The sequence below is a fragment of the Microcaecilia unicolor genome, chromosome 14 (assembly GCF_901765095.1).
Source record: "Microcaecilia unicolor chromosome 14, aMicUni1.1, whole genome shotgun sequence".
Classification (NCBI taxonomy): Eukaryota; Metazoa; Chordata; class Amphibia; order Gymnophiona; family Siphonopidae; genus Microcaecilia; species Microcaecilia unicolor.
This window is the reverse complement of record NC_044044.1, coordinates 21,036,002-21,043,597: the sequence shown is the minus strand read 5'-3', so window position 1 is coordinate 21,043,597 and position 7,596 is coordinate 21,036,002.

The window sequence follows — 7,596 nt, the reverse complement described above, 5'->3', positions numbered from 1 at the left end:
TGTGAGATAAACGTCCATCTCCCGATTTAGGTCGGAACTTGGGCGTTTTTCTCGTTCGATTATAAGCAGGTAAGTCACTTAGACTATTGCAATGCTCTATACGCTGGCTGTAAAGACCAAATCATCAAGAGACTTCAGACAGCCCAGAATACTGCAGCCAGACTATATTTGGTAAAGCAAAATACGAAAGTGCCACACCCCTTAGAGAGAAAATGCACTGGCTCCCTATCAAGGAACGCAGTTACGTTCAAGATCTGTACCTTGATTCACAAAATCATTTATGGAGAGCTCTGGTCTATTTGTCTGACCTCATAGATCTACCACTCAGGAACTCCAAAATATCATCTCGCACATTCCTAAATCTCCACTTCCCAAGCTGTAAAGGACTAAAATACAAACTGACACGTGCATCTAGTTTTTCTTATGTAGGCACGCAGCTATGGAATGCATACCAATGCTATGAAAAAAATGCATCTAATCAACTATCGGAAATCCTTGAAGACCCACCTCTTTAACAAAACATACCATAATGATCCATCATCTGAACATTAGTACAGTACCATTTCATCTGTTATTCCATTAATGTTCTCCTATATATGTTACTTTTATACACTATATTTCCCATGTTTCTTATATAATTACTAATTGCATGTTTATTCAGTCATGGTGATAACATGACGGAGCAATGTTAGCCACATAGAGCCTGCAAATATGTGGGAATATGTAGGATACAAATGCAATAAATAAAATGAGTCAGAGAAACTGAATGACATCTCCATAAAACCTGGAATATGTAATGGCGCAATTTGACAAAACTGAAGAGTAGCAAATCACCAGGACCAGATAGTATTCATCCCACAGTACTGACAGAATTAGAAAATGAACTTGCAGAACTATTATATGTAATTTATCTTTAAAATCAAGCATGCTACCAGAAGACTGGAGGGTGGCCAATATAATGCTGATTTAAAAAAAAAAAAAAAGGTTCCAGAAGTGATCCGGGAAATTATAGACCAGTGAGCCTGATGTCGGTGCTGGGCAAAATGGTAGAGATTATAAAGAACAAAATTACAGAGCATATTCAAAAGAATGGATTATTTATTTATTTATTGCATTTGTATCCCACATTCCCCATCTATTTGCAGGCTCAATGTGGCTTACAGAGTTTTGTTATGACATGTCATTTCAGGATATCAGCTATAAGAAGTATCTGTACAATTACAATTAGTAATGTAAGCGAGAAAGTAAATCCAGATGCCCCAATTTGACTGCCCCGATCGGACCGACCGTTCACTTGTCTATTAGATTGTAAGCTCTTTGAGCAGGGACTGTCTCTCTTTGTTAAATTGTACAGCGCTACGTAACCCTAGTAGCGCTCTAGAAATGTTAAGTAGTAGTAGTAGTGTAAGCGGATAGTGTAGAAGGTGGCCTTTAATAACTGGGTGGGTTGGGGATTAATGAGACAAAGCCAAAATGGATTTAGTGAAGGAAATCTTTCTCATCAATCTATTACATTTTTTTCAAAGGAGTGAACAAACATGTGGATAATTAAAGGTGACCCTGTCGATATTGTGTATCTGGATTTTCAAAAGGCATTTGACAAAGTATCTCATGAAAGACTCCAGAGGATACTGGAGAGTCATTGGGATAGGAGGTAGTATTCTGGTGGATTAAAACTGGTTAAAAGATAGAAAACAGAAAGTAGGGTTAAATGGTCAGTATTCTCAGTGGAGAAGGGTATATAGTGGGGTTCCCAGGGGTCTGTGCTGGGACCGTTGTTTTTTTAACATATTTATAAATGACCTAGAGATGGGAGTAACTAGTCAGGTAACTAAATTGCTGATGACCCAAAGTTATTCAAAGTTGTTAAATCGCAAGAGCATTGTGAAAAAATTATAAGAGGACCTTACAAAACTGGAAGACTGGATGTCCAAATGGCAGATGACGTTAATGTAAGTAAGTGCAAAGTGATACATGGAGGAACCCGAACTATTGCTATGTAATGCAAGGTTCCACATTAGGAGTCATCAACCAGGAAAGGGATCTAGGTGTCTTCGTTGATGATACGTTCAAACCCTTGCTCAGTGTGAGGGCTGTGGCTAAGAAAGCAAATAGAATGTTAGGTATTATTAGGAAAGGAATGGAAAACAACAATGAGGACTTATAATGTCTTTTTATCGTTCCATGGTGTGACCTCACCAATATTGTGTGCAATTTTGGTCACAGCATCTCAAAAAAGATATAGTGGAATTAGAAAAGGTGCAGAGAAGGGTGACGAAAATAATAAAGGGGATAGAAGGACTTCCCTATGAGGAAAGGCTTAAAGAGGCTAGGGCGCTTCAGCTTGGAGAAAAGATGGCTGAGGGGAGATATGATAGAGGTCTATAAAATAATGGGTGGAGTGGAACGGTAGATGTGAATCGCTTGTTTGTACTTCCAAAATGCTATGACTAGAGGGAACGCAATGAAGCTTCAAAGTAGTAAGTTTAAAATAAATCGAAGAAAATATTTCTTCACTCAATGTGTAATTAAGCTTTGGAATTCGTTCCCAGAGAATCCAGTAAAGCAGTTAGCTTAGCAGGGTTTAAATAAGGTTTGGCTAGTTTCCTAAAAGAAAAGTTCCATAAGCCATTATTAAAATTGACTTGGGGAAAATTCACTGCTAATTCTAGGGTAAGCAGCATAAAATGTATTGTACTGTTTTGGGATCTTGCCAGGTATTTGTGACCTGGATGGCCACTGTTGGAAACAGGATGCTGGGCTTGATGGACCTTTGCTCTGTCCAGGTATGGCAATACTTATGTTCTTAGGGGAGGGGGAGGGAAGAGAGGGGAGGGGGGCAGTGGTGACATGCAGTAGTTTCCTTGGTGCTGAATCAAATCTGTTCAGTGTTATGACCAAATTCAAATGTTTATTCAAAAATCCATCCTTTAAATGTATGAAATTCAGTTATTCTTATAGAAGGCACTTAATAATTCATATACTAGTAAAGAGGCCATTTCTGGAGCGAATGAAAACGGGCGAAAGCAAGGTTTTCCTCCCCAACACCCCCGCTTCTCCCTCCCTTCGTCATTCTGACGCCATTGCTCCGCACCTCCTGAATGCACCGTACGCCATTGCTCGCCCTCGGTGTGTGACGTCATTGCTCCGCCCTCGACGTCATCACATTTGACGCGAGGGCGTGGCCCCGAGACTTGGCGATTTCGGTGGCTTCACCACCACGAACCCTTTGAACCCGTCTTGAAGGAAGTGACGTCAGTGGCTTGGCTTCACTGACGTCAGTGTCTTCAGAACGTTGAGGGTGAGCTTTATTATATAGGATACTTTTGACTTATATTGTTCATTGTTTTATTTCTATTTCTAAATTCACCTGTAGCCTACTTCTGCCTTCTAAAGGTGCCTTTGTTTGAAGACATTAACCAAAGCAGATGATAATCCCCCCTTTCCCCTATCACCCAGAATAAGCACACACACAAAACATCTGGCCAGCAAGGTTACAGCTTTATTGGAATACGTCAGTCCTGTTTCTGTTGTCATTAGCAGCATATCTTGTTCCTTGCCTCTGGTCCACTACCAAGACCCAGCCAGCCTGAGGCTGGATAATCATCCAGAGCCAGCTCACACTCCGATCCTTGTGCCTCCACCCAACCTAAGTACTGTATATAATTTGCGTGTTCCCACTACCTATTCTGATCTTATCCTCCCCCAGACTGCTCTTACACAGTCCAGGAATTAACGAACTCCATAATCAGAAGGACTCTGCTGAGATATAAGAAGTTTATTTCAATCTTACCAATAGCAATACAGGCAAATCAGGTATTCGTATGGTTTGAACAGCAGTCCACGACATGTCTGTCACCCTCCTTCTCTTGTAGCTTCCTTCTGTTCTTTTTTTATTTAATCTTTTTTTATTGAGAACAAGCAGAGCTTTCCAATACAAACATATAACAATTGTAACAGTAATACTAACATGAAAGTAACTATAGGATACAGTACACATATTATTCACTCCATAAGTATTATGTCGAGCCATCCCCAATTATCCCATCAAGGTACATTGTTATTCTGGGCTCGTGCTTGTAATTTTTCAGTTTATTTCCCCCCCCCCCCCCCCCCACCTTCTGTTCTAATACCCTTCTGACTCCTGTTTTTATACTATTTTCACCCTATTCATTTCAATGGACCCTAGCTTTGTCACCAGGATTCTTGGACCTTATCAGTTGATCGAAATGACTTCACATACTATCAAGCTCTAAGTATAAACAAGATATGCTCAGAGCGCATCTTATTAGATGACTTTGCATTTTCCCCAAACTTTCCCTAGCCCCCTCCTTTGGATGTTCTCACCCGGGGTGCAGCTGACCCAGTACTATCTCTACACAACCATAGCAACTCTTGCTCATGACGTCTTGTAGGTGCCAGTCTCCTCATTATCTACAGAGTAGATTCCCTCCACCCTCTGTCAGCTCTCTGAGCACTTACTTCAGCTTTTGCTACAGTAAAATGTAACTGTGTCAAAGGTGATCTCTGATTCTTACAAGCTAGCTCTCTTTTGTATCAGAGATGATTTTGATTTTAAGAAGCCTAGCTCTTATTATGAGCTATTGGCCTGTATTTTACTGAGAGCAAGGGCTAGCATAACTCTTCAGTACATAAGTGTTGCCATACTGGGACAGACTGAAGGTCCATCAAGCCCAGCATCCTGTTTCCAACAGTGGCCAGTCCAGGTCACAAATACCTGGCAAGATCCCAAAACAGTACAATACATTTTATGCTGCTTATCCTAGAAATAAAGCAGTGGATTTTCCCAAGTCCATCTTAATAATGGCTTATGGACTTTTAGGAAATTATTCAAATGTTTTTTAAACCTCGCTAAGCTAACTGCTCTTACCACATTCTCTGGCAATGAATTCCAGAGTTTATTTATACGTTGAGTGAAGAAGTTTTCCTCCGATTTGTTTATATTTACTACTTTGAAGCTTCATTGCATACCCCCTAGTCCTAGTATTTTTGGAAAGAGTAAACAAGCGATTCACATCTACCCGTTCCACTGCACTCATTATTTTAGAAACCTCTATCAAATCTCCCCTTAGCCATCTTTTCTTCAAGCTGAAGAGCCCTAGCTGCTTTAACCTTTCCTTATAGGAAAGTTGTCCCATCCCCTTTTTCATTTTCGTCACCCTTCTCTGTGCTGACCTCCAATCCTGGGTGGTATTACATAGTAGATGACGGCAGAAAAAGACCTGCACGGTCCATCCAGTCTGCCCAAGAAGATAAATTCATATGTGCTATTTTTTATTTGTACTGTCCTCTTCAGTGCACAGACCGTATAAGTCTGGCCAGCCCTATCCCCGCCTCCCAACCACCAACCCCGCCTCCCAACCACCAGCTCTGGCACAGACCGTATAAGTCTGCCCAGCACTATCCCTGCCACCCACCACCGGCTCTGGCACAGACCGTATAAGTCTGGCCAGCACTATCCCTGCCTCCCAACCACCAGCTCTGGCACAGACCGTATAAGTCTGCCCAGCACTATCCCCGCCTCCCAACCACCAGCTCTGGCACAGACCGTATAAGTCTGCCCAGCACTATCCCCACCGCCCAACCACCAGCCCCGACACAGACTGTATAAGTCTGCCCAGCACTAGCCCCGCCTCCTAACCACCAGCTCTGCCACCCATTCTAGGCTAAGCTCCTGAGGATCCTTTTTTCTGCACAGGATTCCTTTAGTTTATCCCACGGTAAGTCACTTAAACTTCCATTGCCCCACCTACAAACAAGTACCTGTATAATATGTAAACCACTTTGCTTGTAACCATAGAAAAGTAGTATATGAAATTACATCCTCTTCTTTTCCCTTTTTCTTTCCCTGCTTAATATATATAATCTGTCACCTAGATTCAAAAAATTTGATGTTTTTCAGATGGATCTCAGTTACATGGACATACTACTACTACTACTACTTAACATTTCTAGAGCGCTACTAGGGTTACGCAGTGCTGTACAGTTTAACAATGAAGGACAGTCCCTGCTCAAGGAGCTTACAATCTAAAGGACGAAATGTCAAGTTGGGGCAGTCTAGATTTCCTGAGTAGAGGTATGGTGGTTAGGCGCCAAAGGCGACATTGAAGAGGTGGGCTTTGAGTAAGGATTTGAAGATGGGCAGGGAGGGGGCCTGGCGTATGGGTTCAGGGAGTTTATTCCAAGCATGGGGTGAGGCGAGGCAGAAAGGGTGGAGCCTGGAGTTAGCGGTGGAGGAAAAGGGTACTGAAAGGAGGGATTTGTCTTGAGAGTGGAGGTTGCGGGTAGGAATGTAAGGGGAGATGAGGGTAGAGAGGTAGGGAGGGGCTGCAGATCGAGTACATTTGAAGGTAAGTAGGAGAAGCTTGAACTGTATGCGGTACCTGATCGGAAGCCAGTGAAGTGACTTGAGTAGAGGGGTGATATGAGTATAATGATCCAGGCGGAAGATAAGACGTGCAGCAGAGATCTGAACGGACTGAAGGGGGGATAGATGGCTAAGTGGGAGGCCAGTAAGGAGTAGGTTGCAGTAGTCAAGACGAGAGTGGATGAGAGTTCGGGTGGTGTGCTCAGAGAGGAAAGGGCGAATTTTGCTAATGTTGTAGAGGAAGAAGCGACAGGTCTTGGTTATCTGTTGGATATGCGCAGAGAAGGGAGGGAGGAGTCGAAGATGACTCCGAGGTTGCGGGCAGATGAGATGGGGACGATGAGGGTGTTATCAACTGAGATAGAGAGTGGAGGGAGGGGAGAAGTGGGTTTGGGTGGGAAGACAATGAGCTCGGTCTTGGCCATGTTCAGTTTCAGGTGGTGGTTGGACATCCAGCAGCGATGCCGGATAAGCAGGCCGATACCTTGGCCTGGGTTTCTGCAGTGATGTCTGGTGTGGAGAGGTAAAGCTGGGTGTCGTCGGCATAAAGATGGTATTGGAAACCATGAGATGAGATCAGGGAGCCCAGGGAAGAGGTGTAGATTGAAAAAGAAGGGGTCCAAGGACGGATCCCTGAGGATATCACTCTCTCCTGCTTGGTTCATCTTCAGCAGTCAAGATTAAAAAGCATAGCATTGAATTGATTCTGCTCATATTTGACACATCGTATCCAGGGGGTAGCCAGGCCTCGGCGGGAGGGGGGTCCAGAACCTGAAGTGGAGGTGGCACAGTTTAGCCTGCTGCTGACCCCCGTGCCACTTTTGACCCCCCTCCTGCCGCTGACCCTCTCCCGCCACTTTCGACCCCCCTCCCATCACTGACCCTCCCCCATCGCTGCCACCGCTGCCAGGTACCTTTGCTGGGGGTCCCCAACCCCCGCCAGCCGAAGTCTTCTTCAGCACCGGTCTCCGGCGCATTCACTGATCTTTTCTCTGAGTCTGCTGTCCTGCACATGTGGCGGCAGCGGGCGGGGAGGGTCAGCGGTGGCGGGAGGGGGGGGGGTCAAAAGTGGTGGGAGGATCGGCGGCGGGGGGGGGCAAAAGTACAGGGGGCCAGGGCTAAATCTGTGGGGGGCCCATGCCCCCATGGCCCCACCTAGCTACGCCCTGATCATATGTTTCAAGTCTTGTCTAACAAAACAATGTCTT